Below are 17,981 nucleotides of genomic sequence, written 5' to 3'. Positions count from 1 at the left end.
CTCCAGCTCCTCTGTGGTTTTCTTGTTGTAAACAATATAAATGCACTATTAAGGTCAACAAACAAATTACAACGACTATATACTATTTAATACACATTATTTGAATTAGCAAATTGTACTGGAAGATTGAATAGAGAGGGACAGACTATTCCAAAGCTTGGTGCCCATAATAATGCCCCGTCATCTTTGGTTTTTAATTGTGACTGATGGACAGTTAACAACAGCTGAGAGGAGGATCTAAAAGCTTTCTGTGAAGAGCCGGGCCAGAGAAAATCCCATATATATATATACATATATATATATATATATATATATATATATATATATATATATATATTAAGGGTTGCACTGATTAATCGACTAGTCGACTTCAGTGGTCTGCCATGATGCTTTAAGCTTGACATCGACTAGTCGCTGGTCCTATAGAGGGTGTAACAGGATAAGAAATCTTTGAAGGACATTTACGCTCCATTTCTGAACAGTTAAAATGACAAATAAATGCATACTCTGAAAGGCTCCACAAGACGTGTGATTATATTACTGAATGCTCGAAATTGAATGGGAGAATGCACATTTTTAACAGTTTATTGTACAGGTAAGTTAATCGCCGTTCTAATCTAATGCGCTGCTGCACTGTAACGCACACACATAGACTACAGACAGATCACACGCACACAGAATCATTCAACGTGGAAATGTATAAACACTGTTCTGTGATTTCTCAATAAAATAGCTTAGAAACTGAAAATTTCAAGCATATATTTCTTAATAACTAGATCCCACAGCTTCACTAGTAGAGAGACTCAGCCAGGTAGATGCATAATGCATTCATATGAATATAATCTTTACTTTGCTACTTTATCTGTATCTGATTTAGAATGAGCAGAAATCTGTGAGAAATATAATGACCCAAAAACAAAATAACTGATAAAAATGAGCTGTTATACGAGCAATAGCCATGTGGGCAGCACTGTGTCATATGCCATTTTTCCATTAATGACGTCATCAGCGACTAGTTGACTTCGACTCGACTTTCATCACATAAAAGTTGACTTTAAAAAATAAGAATTTGTTCAACCCCTTATATATATATATATATATATACAGGGTTCGAACGGTCATGAAAATCCTGGAAAAGTCATGGGATTTTAAAATGGCAATTTCCAGGCCTGGAAAAGTTTTGGAAAAATAAATTAACCCACAAAGTTTAGGAAAAGTCATGGAAATTTGTTTCAGAATCTCTGTATATATTCGAATATAGTTGATAATATTGGTTAAATTACAATAGTTAACGTTTGCACGATCTTTCATGTGATGTTCTCTGCGTGGGGTAACGCAGTTTCAGCTAATGCAGATTTAAAAATGTATGGCTTCATGATGAAAAGTATGAGGCGTGGCTTGAGAAAGATCAGGACTAGGGACGTGCTAAATGTACACTGTGTCGTAAAAACGTTTGACATTTCGAACATGGGAGAGGCAGTGCTGTCTAGCCATGCTGTGGAATGTGGGGAAGATTCTTCTTGTCTTATCACATGGGCACATTGGGCAGGCAAGCGTCAAAAGAGGTTCTTCAATCAACAAAGAATTAATAGTTGAGAATCAGAGGGAAAGATCTCTGGTGGCTCAGAGGCTCATTGTTGACCATGTCAGATCTGTAGGGGGCGTAACCAAGGTAGAAATCACAAAGGAGCTGATCCTTTCAGCTGCAGGAGCCAGGCAGAAGTACCATGGGTACATGGATGAAGAGAGGAGAAAGAAAGAACAACAAGCTGTTGACTTGAAGAGGAAGGCCTTCACAGATTAGCTGGAAGATTTAAAAAAAAAAAAAAAAAGAGGGCTAGGATAGCGGCGGACATTTGTGCTCTTGAGAAATCAGTGGATGAATATGCTGAAAAGGCTGAATCTTCAGGCAGTTTGACCTTAATTAGCAAATCCAAGAGTTTCCACCGTACTGCACAACAAAAGAAAGCATCTTTGCTCAAAATTGAAAAACAGATTGATGAGAAGCTTTCAGAAATGAAAAAATAAATGGTGTTGATTGTTTTGGGGGGGATGTGGAAATCAATAAAATATTAAATAAACTTATCAAACACAGTTAAACATATAGCATAAAAAGTTAAAGGACACAATTAAGGACAGTGTTGCTGGACACTTTTGTTTATTTTTTAGTGTAACGTTGCTTCCCATTGATTTATGTTAATTATCTCCCATGGATTACGTTAATCCATTTCTAAGGGGTTCTCAGGGTTTGATGTATTATGTTATGAAACTGTGTTACTGTGCAAGCTTTATTTAAATAAATGGTTATTTTGTATTCTACACTACAAAGCTTGTCATTTATTTTAGTAAAAAATATGCTGGGTGAAACATGGATTTTCTTCTTATTTAACGTATACACAGACATTTCATGAAACATTAGGTCATGAATATTTACTTAAATTCATGGAATTTTATTGGTAAAAATGTGTACGATCCCTATATATATATATATATATATATATATATATATATATATATATATATATATATATATATATATATATATATTTATATATATATACTGTATATATATATATATTTATATATATACTGTATATATATATATATATTTATATATATACTGTATATATATTATATATATATATATATATATATATTTATCTATATACGTATATCCATGCAAAGCTTTAAAAACAAACTCTTCAATCAGTTATGTATTTCACAGCTAACAAATGAAGGCTAGCACAGGCAATATGTGTTCTCCTTTTATTTTTTGTCACTGTCAAAAAGTGAGCTGCAGCATTCTAAACCACTTGTAAGTGTCAGAGAGAAAACTGATTAATTCCAGCATACAAGCTTTGCAGTAATCTAGCCTATAGTTGAAATAAATGCATGATCAAAAGTCTCCAGGTAATTAAAAGTGAGAAAAGATTTAAGTTTACACAGCCACCTTAGCTGCAGAAGAAGAAGAATAAGAAGAAGAAGAAGAAAAAAAACTGGTTCTGACTACAGAAATGATTTGTTTGTCAGATAATTCTGGATCGAAAATGACACCAATGTTTTTAAACTGGTGAACTTATGTTTGCTTGAAAGGGTCAGCAAAAACTGCCTGATAATTGTGAAGGGCCACATAGCATAACGTCATTCTTATTCTCGTTTAGCTGCAGGAAGTTTTTATCTATCCAACTTTTAATATCACTTAAACATGCTTCAGGGTAGACAAAGAGTTTGTACCTGATTTTAAAGTGAGATTAAGTTGGGTGTCATCTGCAAAAACCTGATAGGAGACCTCAAAAATGTCATGAAGCAGGAGCATATATAAAAAGGTGGGACCCATGACGTAGCCTTGAGTTACACCACAGGAAATGGGAACTGTAGGTGATAAGAGTGCTCCAGTTTCCACCAAAAAAACTCCTTTTAGTAAAGATCAAAAAAAAAAAGTTTACTGCAGCTTCATGGATGCTGACCTCAAGTTTTCGTCTATTTAGGAGAATGCAATGATCAACAGTGTCAAAAGCAAGTCCTGCAATACAAGGATGGATCAATTACCAGAATCTGCAAATAGCAGGAAGTAATTTGCTACTTTTAAAAGGCAGACTCTGTGCTATATTTTGCTCTAAACCTAGATTAAAAGGGATCAAAATATTATTGCAAATTAAATGAGATTTAGTACAACGTTATCTAGATTTTTTGAAAAAAAGTTAATTTTAAAAAAGCCCTGTAATTGATTAGATCAATAGAGTCAAGGTTTGTTTTTAAACAGTGGCTCAACTACAGCATGTTTAAGGCAGGATGGAATGGAGCTTTTGTAAAAATGAGTACACTAGGTGAGACAGAGTCAAATACCTCCTTGAACAACCATATTCTTATTAAACTGTTCTCATTTTTTTTCCCAGTTTGGGTGTCTTAGCTTTAAGAGGAAAAACTTCATTTAAGATAGCTGTACAAAAAGTATTGAAACTGTTTACCAATTCTTCAGCACCTTGACTATGTTGCTCTTCATTTCACTTTTAGGAAACTAAATGTCAGTGCCTACTATATTGAATCTGACAATAATGTCTCAACACACAATTGTGAGTAACAAGAGTTTTTATCATGTGTCACTATTGCTTTGCAGGCTATTTCCGACAGGGGGGTGTCAAAAAAAGCAGGACAAAAAATAGCCTATTATTTCTAAATTATGTTTTTATATAGAAATCCTATTAATGTTTAAGTGGACCTCAGATTACAGTATAATATATAAAATAAGAAAAGACATGACCCCTTTAAGGCCAGTCAGCAAGGTACGAGATTGAAAACTGGTGCAACTCTGATGAATCCAAGTAAAAGAATTTGCAGCAAAAGTCCATAATACAGCCTATAGAGTAAGAATCCACTGTGAAATGCCAAACAGTTATCCAATTTTTTTCCACATTATCCACAGTTAAATTATTACCCACATTGAATTATTTTGATGCCTGATTTCACTTGACATATTATAATATTGATTATTTGTCCATGTCCGTGTATGTCAATAATTAATAATAATTATTCAGCAAGGATGTGTTAAATTGATCAATGGTAAGACGTAATTGATCAAAGACAGTCAAGACTTTGTAATGTAAGAAAAAATTTCTGTTAATCAAAAAATTCTGAAAAGTGTATCTCATTAAGGGCCTTACTGACACCATACTTTAGAACAGTGGCATATATTAGGGCTGTGATGGTCGCCGTGACAATCGCATTACGGTTGTCTATTGCCTCCGGCAGTAGTGCATGTTACGTCACACACTTTATAACAAGCATAATACTAAGTTTTGTATACAAATGTAATAACAGTACCAGTTTCAAATGGTTCTACTTTTAAACTTTGTGTCATTACCTCATAAATAAGACGAGGCAGTTTACTGTCGGGGATTTGTCATGTTGTGTCCCGCCGCATCCAGTGTAGACAGCATCACTAGGTACGTTTACATGGACACTTTTTGCCTCCATCGGAATGAATTCATTCTGATTGATGAATATGAATGTAGTGTTTACATGATCGCTAAATGAAGTGATCGGGTTGAAATTAGTGATGTTCGGTTCTTGAATAAATTGTTATTTTGAGATGGTTCTTACGAAGTAACCGGTCAAGCCGGTTCACAAATGGAACTGAATCGAACTTTAGTTTTGGGTTGATGATGCAGGATGCACAGCCGAAGAAGCACGTCCAACTTAAAAACCAACTGTCAAAGTTTGCCAAGGATTTCCGAGGACTCAACAAGAACCGAATGAGCCGTAGCGAAGTTTGCAGAGGATTACCAAAGATTCTGATGAGTGAGTTGACGATACTGTGCTAGCCTGAGGCACGTACTGGAAATATGCTTATTATGACTGTTATTAATTTACATTTTAATAAAACCTGCAAAAACCTTTCTGTTGAGTGATGTAAATAAATTTTACAATAATTTATTGTGCATGCCTATTACAGGTGCATCTCAATAAATTAGAATGTCATGGAAAAGTTAATTTATTTCAGTAATTCAACTCAAATTGTGAAACTCGTGTATTAAATAAATTCAGTGCACACAGACTGAAGTAGTTTAAATCTTTGGTTCTTTTAATTGTGATGATTTTGGCTCACATTTAACAAAAACCCAGCAAATTAGAATATGGTGACATGCCAATCAGCTAATCAACTCAAAACACCTGCAAAGGTTTCCTGAGCCTTCAAAATGGTCTCTCAGTTTGGTTCACTAGGCTACATGATTGCGGTAAGGGGCACCCATGTCTTCGAAACACATTTTAAGATATTAAAAAAAAAAAAAAAAAAAAAAAAATGAAGCGATTGGAACACTTTTTGTAAGCAAAGGAAACAAAAATAACTCCTTTATTCAACATTTCCATTGTCAACAGTCTCCTCAGTGTCTCTCCATATCACCATATGCTGCGTATGCTCTTCTGTATCATCCGCGCCACAAGGATGCGCTGTTTCTATGTGTATTTAGCTTTGATTTGAAAGAAAACAGCGCATCCTTGTGGCGCGGATGATACAGAAGAGCATACGCAACATACGGTGATATGGAGAGACACGGAGGAGACTGTTGACAAAGGAATTGAATAAAGTCGTTATTTTTGTTTTCTTCGCTTACAAAAAGTGTTCCTGATGCTTCATAAAACCCAGATTGCATGTCTGATGGCAGATGGAGTATTCTGACGACGACTTTCATACCTTTTCTGGACCTTGACACTGTTATTTACTTGGCAGTCTATGGGACAGTCACAGGCCTCCCGGTTTTCATCCAAAATATCTTAAATTGTGTTCCGAAGACGAAAAAAGACATGGGGGTAAGTGATTAATGACAAAATTTTCATTTTGGGGTGGAGTATTTTTATTCCGATTGTGCTTCTAGTCCTATTACTATCCGATTAGTAGGGTCCATGTAAACACAGCTACTGATTATAATGAGTTCTATTGTATTTTGTCGCACCGCGCCGCTCGTGTCTGTTAGACAGGGTGTAACTTTCTTATTTAGGCTACTTTCTTATTTAACTGTATAATATCTTTGATATTTATTTTAGTGTTTTGCAGAGTGTTCACATCACGGAAGTGCTAAAATAAACCTGCACGTTTGTTAATAGATGATCGAGCATTTATTTTTTATTAGTGTTTCAAAATTTGATATATATATATATATATATGTGTGTGTGTGTATGTTGAAAACATGAATATGGTCAACTCAGAGACATTTGTCTTTGCAAGTTTAGGAGATGCATATAATACTTTAATCTTTCTGCGCAAAACAACATCATCAAAAAAATGTCTGTATGTGTCTGTCAAAGTGTTAAATTCAGTGTCTGGAATGGTTTTATCGTACTCTGTGAATTTAGAAAAATCCAGCAGGCTAAGAAATGCCAATTTCTCCAGCGAGGAAAGTCTCTTCTCCATATGCAAATCAATCGTGTCTAAAATGTTGAAAAACAGATTTTGATATTGTTCCTTTTTGTCAGTGCTCCTGTTTCTCTTTGAAGAATCATGTTCTTCTACAAGTGCATAAATGCGATCAAACTCTCCTTGTTGTCTTTGCAAGTGCTCAGCTGTTTTCTTCATTTCTCTTACACAAAACCCAATGTCAGAGTCCTTAGATTGAAAGATGTTGAAAAGCACATCTGTATGAGCCAACACATCAGAAAAAAGCTGTGCCTGAGTGCCTGTTGCTCTATAGGGTTTGCAGTGTTGTACTGTGGAGGAGAATCAGAGCAGAGAGGGAATTGAGTGAATCTCAGTAAGAACAAACTGTCCCCTCTTCAGGCCTGGCACTGTCTGTTCATGAGAGTCGTCTCGATACATCTGAGACCAACTGACCTTTTGGACTGGGATTCTTGCAGAAGAGCACTTAGTGTCTAAATTGGCTGTTCATTCGATTAAATGGATATTTTACCCCAAAATAAAAACTCCGGTCAGTAAACAATGACAGAATTTTATTTTGGGGGGTAACCCATTTAATCTAAATGGTGGCTGAAGAAGAGGACATGGAAGTTGGTTTTCCTCAGAGTCTAATGAGTCGCACGATCCAGTAAAAAATAAAATAAAAAAAAAAAAAATATTCAGACCACTTGAAAGTAATATATCCAGAATATTTAACTGCTGATTACATGCATTTCAAAAATATACCTGATTATTTCCAAACAATATCTAATGCATCCAGCTCACCAATGCATGGTGATACATAAATGTGTCCAATTACAGGCTTTGTTGAAGCATCAAAGCTGCAAATTAAGACAAATAATTGTAATTCCTGAGAGGTGTGGTTTTGAGAGACATCTCCATCCTGTCATAACTGCTGCAACTGCGTCTGAGAGATGCAGGTTAAATTACAGCTTTTTAGCAAATCTCAAGACAGTCTGTTTTGCTCCTTTCTGTTGTCTATATGTCTTTGAACAAATAACATGTCCCATGTGTATGACCAGATGCAAAATTAAAATAATTGTTCATCAATAATGTTAACAAAACAGACTTTTTGTAACAAATATTTTGTATGGTCAATAATTACAATATATTTACACTATCATTCAAAAGTCTGGGATCTATAAGATTTTTATTTTTATTTTATTTTTTTATTCTGTATCATTATAATTAAAATAAATGCTGTTATTTTGAAAGTTCTGTTTGTTAAAGAATTCTGGACAATAATTTATTTAAAAAAATTAAAATATTAAATGTCATACAGATAAAAGTTATTAAAATGCTAATATAAATAAAATCTAATAAATGCTTATAATTTTAAGGCCTGCTGATATCAAGTCCATCTTATGCTTCTGTGGTAATTGTATATTCAGTTTTAAATGCTAGATTATGCATATGTATGCTGTAATGGCACATTAACGTTACAGTTAAATGAACTTCAACAGTGCCCCTAGTTTTAACTCAGAGGCGTGAGTCCTTATGAAAAAAAAAGAGTTAGCGTAGAGCCCTGCTGTGAAGTTGGTCTGAAAGCCCCGCTCTGCCTCATCTCAGCCGCCTTGGGTTTCAGCTCTTTGGTTTGCCTCTGCCTCCAGTTGCTCGCCCGTGGAGGAGAATTTCTTCCCTTTGAAGCCCCCTGCACCACCTCTCTCTCCCCCCTCATTGCTCTTCTTGGTGAGTCTGGCCTTTGAAGAGTCAGAGGACGAGAGGGCTGCAGCGTTTTCAAAGTGCCTGATGTTGGTTCATTTCCCCATTTTAATTGGGCTATCTAAATGCATCCCTGGTTTGTCAATACCCACCGGGTTCCCAGATAAAAATGATTTGTCTGCCGCATTCAGCGACACGCTCTGCCTCTCCCCTCAGAGAATGCAGCCCGTGAGATGTACGGATTAATGTAATAAAGAATGTGTGTTGTTTATAATTTTTAATAGCAACAGAGAACAGTGGTCTAGTGCTGCTCTTTTTTTCAGACTGACTGCGGTTGTATCACGAGTAGGCCTAGTACTTTTGTTGGCCCTTGTGTGATTGCTGGGCTATAGCATTTGAAAATTCGATCATGAATGAGATGTATTGCTGGATTTATAACAGGAATATGTTTATAAAATGAACAAGACAATTATCAATACGCAATGAATGTAGAATGAAAACTTATTTCTTTATTATTTTGCTGTATTCGAGCAGAGACAAATCATATAGAACATTGAAATGACAATAATAATGAGCCTCTCCGTAGTCTCGCCTACATTTAATTCTAGTATCCTAATCAAGAAAATCTTAATTTTATATTTAATTGTGCATGCTTTCGTTTTTTAACATTTACTTTGCATTACTTTTGCAATCATATAGCACTCACTTAAAGTTAATCTTCAAAAAATATGAATAATTTTATAAAATACTGTTAAATGTGAAATATTTTCATACATTTATAAAATTGTTTCATATTTATTATCGTACATGATAATGTTGTGTTGCCTAAATTCACATGTAGTATTTATTTATGAAATGTGTATACAAAAAAAGAGGATTGAATTTTAATATCAGCCATTTATCAGTTATCAGTAAAATATGCAAATAATTATAGGTGTATTATTGGTATTGGACAGAATTTTATTATATTGCTTAAAAATTAAATAAAATTACATTAACATATTATACAACACCATACGTCTTATTAATAATTTATTATGTAGCAGCATATAATAATAATAATAAATATATGTTTTTATTATTGTTAAGTGTACTCATTCTTGTGGTGCTGTTAACCAATCAGAATGATGATATCATTAACCAGACAGAATCATGATATCATTTACCTGGCACTCCAGAGTGATTTGTCACATGACATCTACAGTCTTACCAGGACCAAAGATATATGGCATGAGTATTGTTCGCCCTGCATATCCAGACGCAGAGTCACTCTCTTTTTTACACCAGCCTCAAAACCGCAATGATGCCGCATCACAAGTGCACAGAATTGGAAGTACTGAAGGTGGCCTTGCTGCACTCTGTGTGCCTCTCGTACTTTACTTGGACACACACAAACACATACAAGGTCAGTTTACCAAGCATAGAGTCTTATCTCCCGTGTGCTGTTTTTTTCTCAGCTCTTGTCACTGAGTGTGCGTCAGCCCCTTTCACTCAGCTTGAAGCTCCATTATCTTTAACCGCCCAGCGAGTGAGAGCTGTACCTTCCCTAAGATCCCGTATCTACATTCAGATGTAATAGGACTGTGTGGCAGTGTTCAATATTGATGGAGCGCTTTGCATACAGAGTGGAGGTGGTGTGTTGTTACTGTGGGTTCAGTCTTCTCTCCAGACTGAACCTCTGTGGATTCAGTCGCTGTATGTGTGTATGTAGCCGTTTCACAGCTGTGCGCGCTTACACAGGTGCTTCCCAACTGTTGTTTACAGAGACACACCTGAGGAACTGAGAAGGAGAGATGAATTTAAAAAAGAAGGTAATTCTGACTTGCAACCTGCCAAGGATTGCTTCACAATAAAAATCAGGCTAGACTTAGTTTTCTAATGATTACTGCAAAAGTTCACCATTGTGACCAGATTTATAAAAATGTGTTGATAAAGGGTGGGGTGGTATGGAAGAAAAAAAAAGATTGCATTTATGTCAATATAAAATTGTATACAATGTATATCACAATGTAGGGTTTTCCCCAGGAAATTCATCTTTTTAAAATGCTTTGCAGACATTCTTTTTCTCAATAGTGACATAAGTAATGAAATACTCTCACTGAGAATCTTATTTAATAAAATGTATTATTTTATAGTTAGATAGTTAGCTGGATTTAATGTAGACCAGTGAATTTAGTTAAATGCATAATACAAATATGATATTCTTTTGCAATTTTGGTTATTATTGATAGATCGGTAGAATTGTATTGTGAAGAAAAATAAGAAATACAGTAAAACAATTTAGATAATTTTAAAACAATGATTTTTAAAATACAAATCTAATATTTGCTATTTAAAGCAAAAGCTTTACTATTGTGACAAGATTCATAAAAATGTGTGCAAATTTTATGTTAATATAAAATAATATAGTCAATCACAATGTAGGGTTTTTCGTCTTTAAAATGGTTTTGTTATTTTCTCTATCTATCTGTCTATCTATCTATCTATCTATCTATCTATCTATCTATCTATCTATCTATCTATCTATCTATCTATCTATCTATCTATCTATCTAGGTGTTGATTTACTGAAAACAGAATGATTTTCAAAATACAAATTGTGCATTATTGTGGATTGCCACTTCACCCCACTCCAAAAATTCCCACTTATAAGAACCAATTGACAGGCTTGCATTTTCATTTGAGTTTTGGCAGAGTGGGAGTGTGGTGATAAGGAAGTGAAATGGCTACTGGAAGCTTTGCTCTTGCTTTTCTTTCAGTACGGCAGGGTCATACCTGTTGGGACATTAAAAATGTAATGTCATATTGAACTCGCTTTCCCATTTCAAATTTGGCAGACATTGCATATTCTTGTACACGTAAATGCAAATTTCAGGACTTGCAATTGCCTTTGATTTCATCATTCACACAAATTATGCATGCACAAATAGGGCACGCGTATGCAAATTTTGTTAGGCATTGTTACATTATACTTTACAGTGTACAACATAACTATATACAATCATTCTGCTACAGATGATGCTCATGTTGTGAGTTGAGGCATAATGATGAGTAAAAATGTGGCTATAATGCACACATTTATAATAACACGTTCTTTCATCTTTATTTTCATCACCCTCAAAAGCTAGTGAGCTGCCTCAAACTTTATCCAATACATTAAAAATTCATCCTAAACATCATGTAATTTTATATATTACTGATTTGCAATGGTCTTAGGTAACTACTCCACGTCACACTCACAGCGCTTTGCACAGCTGACTCAATATTGCTATTGATTTCCTGTCGTTTGACATTAGCATGTTGCTAAGCTAATAGTGTGATGATCTAAAATTAATTAAAATGCAAAGCACAGACAGATATGAGGTGAAATAGTCAAATACTAATTAAGTAGAAATATTTAATTGACATTTTTCAATTGTTTATTTTTGATATGGCTCTTAAATAGCATGTTACATGGCAGATTCGAATGGTTATTGATTTCAGTATGGTTTGACGTTAGCATGTTGCTAAGCTCTCATTATGACGCTATGAGTAAAAATACATAGCACATACACATACAAAGTGTTTTATTTATACTTATCAACAATTTATGAAACATAAATTGTCATGTCATGCCATACTCACCTCTATATTAATTTCTGTAGCGTCTGATGTTAGCATTTTGCTAAGCTAACAGTGTGATGCTCTAAAAGGAATAGCATGCACTTATGAATCAAATTAACCAATTTCTAATTAAACTGACCTATTTTTATTGATACTTTTTAGTACATTATGAGCCAGTTGTTATTTTCATTTTACCTGCATCATACATTTCAGATTTTGTAGTTTATTTAGCCTATCTTTGAAATCTTTTTTATGTATTTATATTTTTTTCCCACTGATCTTGTCACTGTGCATTCTTGCTGTTTTCACAAAGTATGCACGTAATGCTGCCTTAAAATTAGGTTTTGGAACAGGGCAAATGTCTCCCATGTGAAGTAAGATTAGGAGAAAAGGTTAGATGATTATCATTCAGTGCAGTTCATGAATCACCATGAATGTGTGGTTTGTTTTGTTGTTTGGTACTTCATTTGGTCAGAACTATTAACATTACATAAGCTTTGGGAACATTTCCAGTGATCCATTGCCCAGCTCTATTGTGTCTCATGTGAGCTCTCTTAGAAATCACAATTGTGTTGCCCTGTTGGTAGAGTAACCCATCTGAACATTGGAATTGTGGGTAAGGTGTCAGTAAATTGATTTAAATTACAGGGAGGGCGCTGGTGGGTATTAAATTGACAGCTGTGCTGGGCTCTCTGTCTGCACTAACGACTTTATCGTAAAAGCTAAAGCTGTTTCAAACGGTCGTCCGCTGAAATTAACGGCTCACGGGGCCAGGCTGTAGCCCGTGGGCTATTTCAGTCATTCTTTTATCTTGCCATGTGATGGTTGAAAAGCCCCCCGGAGAAAGTGGGGCAGGAAGGGCAACAGGTGTGGCGAGGCATTCTTAACCTCTTTCTCCGGTCACCCCGCGGTTCGCCCTCTAGCCTCTTCACCAGCATGCATGGGGGATGAATAGAAACAGCTTTCCCTCTGACATTGTGGTGGTTTGCAGTAGTGAAAAAGCCACACAGATACATTGTGCCTGCGTTTTCTCTGGGGGTGGTGCAGCAGAGGTACCATTGTGGATATAAGTGTAATTATGCCCTAGAAAGCAGTCTCTAATGTTCACAATGTCTCTCCTCCAGAGGAGCCTGAAACTCTCAGAGTGATACTGAGTCCTGGTTTCTCATCCGGAGACATTGTTCACGTGAAAAGAGGCAGACGTGAGAAATTTGTTGTGAGAATAGGTTTAATGTCTTCTTAAGGATGTTTCAATTTAGTTTGAGTGCAGTTTTCCATAATTTATTTATTTATTTATTTATTTTTTGAAACATGTATTTTTTTGTTTATACAATGAAAGTCAATGGGGTCCAAAAGCAGTCAAAACATTCTTCAAAATATCTTCCTTTGTGTTTCCCGGAAGAAAGTAAGTCATGCAGGTTTGGAATGACAATGAGGGTGAGTACATGGTGACAGAAATCTCATTTTTGGGTGAACTATTCCTTGAAGCTACTCAGCGGTAATGTAGGTTATGCTAGATACAGTAATTTTGAATCAATGGAAATTATATTATTGATTATGTCATGTAAATATTTAGTCTACACGCACAAATGGAATGGAATGCATCTATATAATTACCCGTGAAATGAAAACAAGTATCTCCAATAAAAATAGACTGTGACAGAGTTAGGATATTATAACCATGTCCCAATGATGATGGATAAGGATTATTTGTAGCCCAACCTCTGTGTCATTTGTAAACATTATGTGGTAAATTCAATAGTATGCATAGGATGTTTCTCATGTGTTTCATCATTTGTATATGGCTTTTTAGTGTTACATTAGCCGCGCAGGGATAGAAATATTCCACTGAGGTTCACAGTAATCTAATAAGAAGACATTAAACGGAATTCTGTGTGGGAATCACTGCTTAGGCTTTCTAGCAATGATTTCTGTCCTGGAAACTGACGGATTTGATACTATAACCTTACACTTATTAGAATTAAGCATAAACAACCTTTGTTTTGAGTCTTTTATTTGTTCATTTATCTGTTTTTTTTTTCTTTCTTATACTCTTTTTCACTCTTTCTTCCATTAATTTATTCATTCACATTCTATTTTTCATGCTTGTTTGTCTGTTTGCTCTTTTGGTTGTTTATATGTTCTTTTCTGTTCTTTTGTTATTTCCTTCACCCTTTTATTTTTTGTTTATTCTCTATTTCACCCTTTCAAAATGTCATTTTTTAAAAAAAATTTAATTATTCTCTTGTTCTTTATTTTTCTTTTACTATTAGTTTAGGGTATTTTGTTTGTTTGCTCTTTCTTTCTTTCTTTCTTTCTTTCTTTCTTTCTTTCTTTCTTTCTTTCTTTCTTTGTTTTGCTTTTTTCAGTTACTTTTCTGCTTTCTTTTTTCACTCTTTCTTTTGTTGATTAGCTTCTTTCACCGTTTTTATTCATTATTTTTTCTTTCTTTCTTTCTTTCTTTCTTTCTTTCTTTCTTTCTTTCTTTCTTTCTTTCTTAACATTTAAATAGGTTTTTAAGTGCATTACTTTTGTCGTCATGTATAAGAAACATTTATTTATCATTTATATTGTTTATTTTATTATTATTATTATTTTTTTTTTTATTAGTTTATCTTAAACTGTTGACCCAATTGAAACTTCAGGCATAGCATTTTATATCCATATTCTCTCCACATAAAAGTGTATCAAATCATGTTTCCATCGTAACCTGATTAATCATTAACATTTAAGTCCCAGCGAGGTTCCTGATGAGTCGGTGTTAACACGGGCAAGCACATACAACCTTTGCACACAGGTGAGTAAAACCAACCCTTTAGCCCATTTGCCAGGAAAGTACTCCGAGAGCCCCTGTTCTGACATCACACTGGCTCCACCCAGACTGACGCCCACTCACAGCTCACAGTGTGAAGAAGCTTCCCTCAGGAAGGACTACAATCAACTCTCTCCACAATCAACAAGAGTTTTACCACGCCACTGGGGAAACTACTGAAACAAGTTAACATTTATGAACTGCTGATAAAGACACGACCCGTTTGATGTCAGTTATACACTTACTGGATTGAATATCAAAGGAAAAAAGCTCTGTGACGTCCGTTCCACTTGAAGCTGTTAACAAGGATCTCTCCACCTGGATGATACGTGTGTAAGGTTTTGAATATTGTGGCGATCACTTTCGGGAATAACAGTCAAGGGAAGAAGAAAACATTCAGGATATAAGTAAAGGATTACTTTTTCTCACATTTCCTCTGGATATTTTTTTAATTTTCATATTATAATGGGTAAGTTAAATCAACCCTTGCAGTAATCTAAGTTATATTGTTGTTTTTTTTCTTCTTTACAAAAAAAAAAATAATAATTGAATGAAAAGTATGTAGATCATTTTTTTCTTCTCTAACACTGGTCATTTTTAAAATGTACTTGCCTAAAGTGAGTAAGTAATCCCTTAACTTTGTCTTAACTTTGTTCCACTGTTGCGGAGGTTTTCTTCTGCTCCTCCCAAGGGACTTTTTTTCTCTCTCTCTCTTTTGTGCTTTTATTGTCACTTGTTAAACCAAAACAATACTTTTACTTTGGCTCTATTGGCTACCTCTTTGGCACTTTGCCCCTGTCTGGTAAGAGCCCTCCTTTGTTTTTTTTTTCAGGGGACTTTGAATAGAGAGCGGTTGAGTGTCCCCTAGCTACCACTGATATAACGTGAGAGACCCCGCTGTGAGACCACATGAAGTCTCGGGCCAAACCCCGTTTTTCCAGTTGTCTTAGTTGTCTTTATCTCCCTGCCTGATCCTGTCTTAACTTTCTGGATGGTTTCTGGCCCCGCGAGTTTCAAAAATCATTTCTTTTTTTTTTAGCTAGATAAGGAGAGACTACACCATTGATTAAAGGTGACAGAAGAAAATTATAGGCTTTGTTGTGAGTTGTAACGTTGTTGAAATGGTTGTCTCCCTCATAACTCTATATATTATTGGAGACAGATGAAAATTAGCTTGTGTCTGCTTGAGATATATTTTATGAAAGCCGGGACCATTTTTAAAAAAACATCCCTGTGAAATGAATGTGCATTTGGCTCTTTAACCTGTGTGCGGTAGCTCAATACAACAAGCAAAGTGAAGGTTACACAATAGTTTCCTTGCTCAACTTTGGTTGCTTCTTTATCAGGAAAAAAGGTGCTTCTGGTGGCTTCCTTCTCTCTTAGTTTTCTGAAGGTGGAAAGTTGGGAAGGGAACAGAGTGTAAAGATAGCACGTCTGTCTCACTTTGTTTAGCATGAAAAGCTGAGACCTCCTGGGGCTGTGCCTCAGAGAACCGAGAGTTGCTCTCTCAAAGTTGTGCAAAATTTGAACCATTACTCTCTCTCACTCTTGTTAATCATTCACTGGCACAGACTTGCAACTCCTTAATGGGGCGGGGGGTAGGGAACAGAGCCTGATAAAAGCTTTTTAAAGGAAAAGTTTCTTGAATCAAAGCCACTCTGATCTTTGCATCTACTTGCCCACCTCTGCATAAAAAAACAGGAGCCCAACAGGAGTTTTTGGTCTTATCGGTAGTGGCCGACCCCCTCGTCTGTCACTCTTGACCTCCCACATACAGGCTGGTGACCTGAAATTCTTCTTTTACAACTCTGTCACAGTCGTGTCGCCAGCTGCTCTTCTCAGTAAAGTGTGGGATCACACCAAAGAGCGAAGGCCTCAACAAACAACATGAGAAATAATGTTCTTGTGGTGACATTAGAAGGTGTCAGTTTAAGTTTTGGGTGGAATAACATCAGTGTTGTTATTTTATTTAGAATAAATTCATTTGCTGGTCCCACTGGAATGTCAGATTATTTTAAAAATGTGTAGTGCAACTTTGATGTAGGTTTTTATGAGTAAAGTGTAGTTGAATAAGTGTATTTGAAGTCTTATTAGAATTTTAATTTTGTATAATTAAATGACTGTAACCTGAAACAAATAATGTAAAGCCGGTTTTCCCAGATGAGTGACACTGAAATGACAGCGGAATAGGTTTTCCTCCACATTTAGCAAGTTTATATAAACACGTGTGCTGTGTGATATCTGGAATAAGTTTAAAGAAATTCCTTGTCATTTATATATGTTGTGTCATTAATATTCACTTAAGAGTTTCTTTTATTCAGCGTTCCACATTTTTTTCATGGTTTGTCTATTGAGAGAAAGTCTAGTGGCTTAGTCTATGTTCCTGTGGCTCAGTGGTAAAGCATTGTGTTAGTAGTGCAAAAGGTTGTGTGTTCGATTCCCAGGGAACACACATACTGGAAAAAAAATAAAATGTATAGCCTGAATGCACTGTAAGTTGCTTTGGATAAAAGCGTCTGCTAAATGCATAAATGTAGTGGGTCATGACAGTATTATCATAGTCATTCAGTGAATCTCTGGGATATAGAGGGAATCTCTGGGAAATGTCTTCAAATAGGGTTTGGCAATAAAGATATTTTCTGCTTGCCTGGTCGAGCCAGTAGTTTAGATCTACTGTTATTTGACCTGCCAACATTTTCACTGGCCCACAAAAAATATTTTCTCCTTTTATTGGTACATTGGTACCTTATTGGTTACTGTCCCTGGCAGCCACCATGAGGTGGTGCAGTTTTGCTCCAGTGATGTGCTTAGACAGGGCCGGAAAGGTGCATGTGAGATCTAAAGGCTACATTTGGACTGAGAAACATCACAGCTGTAGTAACACTGACCTCATAGTTTACTGATTAGCCACACACTCTTAAATGAAGAGCAACACAATTTGGTATCAATCTTTTAAAGAATGCTTTGTTCAAAGATGGTGTCTTTTGTTTAGAGT

General features: G+C 35.4%; 1 protein-coding gene across 1 annotated transcript in view; it reads left to right on the top strand.

Annotated features, from left to right (window-relative positions):
- ptprfb (protein tyrosine phosphatase receptor type Fb) overlaps nucleotides 1-17,981 on the top strand; it is a 185,210-nt gene that overhangs the window by 42,794 nt on the left and 124,435 nt on the right. The gene's annotated exons all lie outside the window — the stretch shown is intronic.

Source organism: Cyprinus carpio, chromosome B2 (assembly GCF_018340385.1).
Source record: "Cyprinus carpio isolate SPL01 chromosome B2, ASM1834038v1, whole genome shotgun sequence".
Classification (NCBI taxonomy): Eukaryota; Metazoa; Chordata; class Actinopteri; order Cypriniformes; family Cyprinidae; genus Cyprinus; species Cyprinus carpio.
Note: the sequence above shows the minus strand (reverse complement) of the source record. Positions and strands in the feature narration are given on the sequence as shown.